Source organism: Euprymna scolopes, chromosome 30 (assembly GCF_053919585.1).
Source record: "Euprymna scolopes isolate OS-2025 chromosome 30, ASM5391958v1, whole genome shotgun sequence".
Classification (NCBI taxonomy): Eukaryota; Metazoa; Mollusca; class Cephalopoda; order Sepiida; family Sepiolidae; genus Euprymna; species Euprymna scolopes.
Window position 1 is genome coordinate 45,893,006 of NC_136511.1, and position 3,170 is coordinate 45,896,175.

A 3,170-nucleotide genomic window follows, 5' to 3' on the forward strand; every position below is an offset into this window, starting at 1 on the left:
TTTGGTAGAAAAGTAACTTATCTTGCCTTTGTTAACATTTATTTGTTATATATTTGTTTTTTGACAACTTTTTCGAATCTATGTGTACAGTAATACAAACCCTGTTTTTTTGTTTGTTGTTTAATTTATTTGGAATCATTTATTCGGTAAAGAAAAAAACCCCACAGAAAACAAACAACATAGTCGGCGAGGTAGAAAAATCGATTTTACCCTTTTATAAACAACAGTAAATAAGTAAATTCTTTTTATAATAATATTAAAAAAAAAATGCGGTCTCGTTTATGAACATAATAAACGCTTTAAAATAAGTGAAGCCAAGCCACTAAGAACTTAGCCAGACACTTAGAAAATCGATTTTATTTTAAAAACAAAAAAAAACAAAAAAACATTAAACAAGTAAAAATATTAAAAAAAAAAAAATATCATGGGGGACTATAGTTTATTTAAAAAAAACAATATCTCCTTCAAGAACGATCATAAAATGTGTTTTCAATCGATATTTATTGAATAAGGGACCAGTTTTCCTACCTAGCGAAAGGGGACGAGTTTTTCGGAGACGAGTTTTCCCGGAACGAGTTTTCCGGGCACCACCTAAGGGTGGGGTAATTCTGTGGTGAATTTTGGCAGTCCCTAGTGTTCAGTTGTAGCGTAAGGAAATATTTACCTATTATTGAAGGTAGCAATGAAGTAAAACGTAATAACCCCTTTCTTAAAAGTCATTAATTATTATTTTATTTTTTCTGCTCATATGATACTTAAGTCTTTAATCTATAATAATCGTCGGAAAAAAAAAAAAAAACTTAAAAGAAACGTGTGAAACACGCATTTTTAGGATGTGGTGGGCACTCTCGTACAGATCTGGCCGGGAGTGATTCTATAAAAATAAATTATTTTTGTAGACTAAAATATGGATTTAAATAGTAATGACAGCCTACTGAGACGCATTTTATTGTAGATACTAAACGACTGTCCATTAACATATTTCTAAATTAAAACAAGTTAATTTAGAACTGGTTAATGTTATGAAAATTGAAGAGAAAAGAAATTATTTGAAAATTAAAACGTTCAAAGGGAAGCAACTCTTGAAGTCATTATTTTGTCTTTGTTTTATAAACAAACGAAAAATTGAAAAGAAATGATTTGATTTAACAAAAATATTTCTATTTATGTTTTTGTTCCTGTTTCGATATTTTTGTTCTTGTTTGATATTTATATATCATATTTTTTTGTATCTTATTTTAATCGATGAAATTTCTGTAACAATTGTTTGTAAACGTCAAACGACCTTGACATTACAAAATCTAGTGTAAAATATAAGTTTATTAAAGAAATCTCATATGATATGAAAATGTTGGTAAATTTAAATGATTGTAAATGATTTGTTATAAAATGCTGTTATTAAAGAATGTAAAAATTGAAAGTTGTTGATGTTGAAATTTTATTTTGACGATGTTTTGTTAGTTGACAATCTCAGAGGAGATTGTGATGACTAATATGGTATAAAAATAGTAGTTTTATGTTGGAAAAGTATACTTACCTGGCACAGGGGTTTTAACGGTGATCATCCAGGCCGTTCTCCCAGAGCGAGGCCCTTCCATTGCACTACGGTTGGGTTGACCTTTGCGATCGTCCCAAATGTGGATGACTCGGGTGCGCTATTTCTAAGTGTGGGGTCTGCGTTCGCGCTCACCCCGATAATTAAACTAAAATCAGACTAGTCTTTTGAGTTTTCATTATTACAGGTTTATACATTTGTCGTATTTTCATGAAATTTTACAGAAAATAAAACACATACATTAAGCTGCTATACATATTTTAAAAGTATACAATTTTATCGTTTGCAAAAAAAACGAACAAAATATGATTTAGGAATCTTAAGTAGGACGACCACCGATGTATGTGCTTCTATTTTTCTTATTTTCCTTTGTAATTATATAAATTAATTTTTGTTTTTTTTACAAGGGAGTCACCACTTATATTATGAGAAAGATCTTGGTCGTTATTGTACAAACGAAGTCACCACTTATGAAGGCTCATGGCCACTCAAGGGTAAGGGTTAATGAGTGTACGGTGATCAGTGACATAACAGTGTAGTGATCATTAGTGGAAATTGGATAGAATTTGACTATTCAAGTGGGTCACTTCAACAAGAACTTGTTTACATTGGACTTGAAAACGATCATGTTGGAGTCGGCTGGAAAGCAAGCCAGCAAAACAGAGACACGCAAGCGAGCAGTTGTAGAAAGGAAGCTTTGTTCATGGCATTTGTTTTTAGATTTAGGCATAGATAGAGATTAGGGGAATTGTAGATTGAAGATCAGATGAGCATTTTTCATGAAAGTAATGATAAAAAAGAGACAGGGTGCAACGTCTCTTCTGTGGGGAAAAAGTTTGCAGAGAAGAAAAAAAAAAACGGCATCATCTACTAGGTTTTGAAGCCGAGTTTGAATTTTATTAAAGCAAGATAGAGTACTCTTAGCAGCTCCAACCCAGATGTGGCAACAGTATTCCATTTTAGGACGTATCTTGCTCATACAGGTTGAGGATTGGTGCCAGGAGTGAGATATCTTTTGGAAGCCGCAGAGTGATCCAATTATTTTTCCAGCAACATTGGCAACAGATTTGATGTAAGTCTTGCATTTCAGATCAATAGTAAAGGTCAACCCCAGAAGTTTGTCAAAACAGGGAGCCTCTTTTAGATGAGAGACATTCATATCAATTGGGGCCAAGTGGGGATCAGAGTGTTTCTGGTGAAAAGAAAAAAGCTTGGTTTTGGATGCGTTAAAATGAACCACTTTTTACCCCATTGCATCACATGCTCAAAGTCTGAGGAAAGAGACTCAGAGAGATCTTGGTCGTTTCTGTTCAGGATTCTGTTTGCTATTTGCCAAAACTGGTGGGAACCAAGCTGCTGCTCAGCTACTTTGGATTTAACGGACTGAGCATATAACTCTCTTGCGTTCTTTATAACTTCTTTACAGTGGTTGCTGGCAGTCCTGAAAGCAGCTTTCGTCTCAGTATATCTGTCACCCCTTTCAGCCGGTTGGTTGAGACGATCGTCGACCTCAGAACTCTTCCACTCCAATTATGGCAGCCTGAAAACGACCCGACTCTGGCGGTTTGCAGCTCACTATTTTCGTCCTTCCAGTGACCACTGCCGGTGATAATTC

At 34.2% G+C, this 3,170-nt stretch overlaps 1 non-coding gene across 1 annotated transcript; it reads left to right on the top strand.

Annotated features, from left to right (window-relative positions):
* The first annotated feature begins 1,529 nt into the window (after positions 1-1,529).
* Positions 1,530-1,695, top strand: LOC145254970 (U1 spliceosomal RNA). The gene has a single exon (XR_013863844.1). It is a non-coding gene; the product is annotated as a U1 spliceosomal RNA (small nuclear RNA).
* The last annotated feature ends 1,475 nt before the right edge of the window (positions 1,696-3,170 follow it).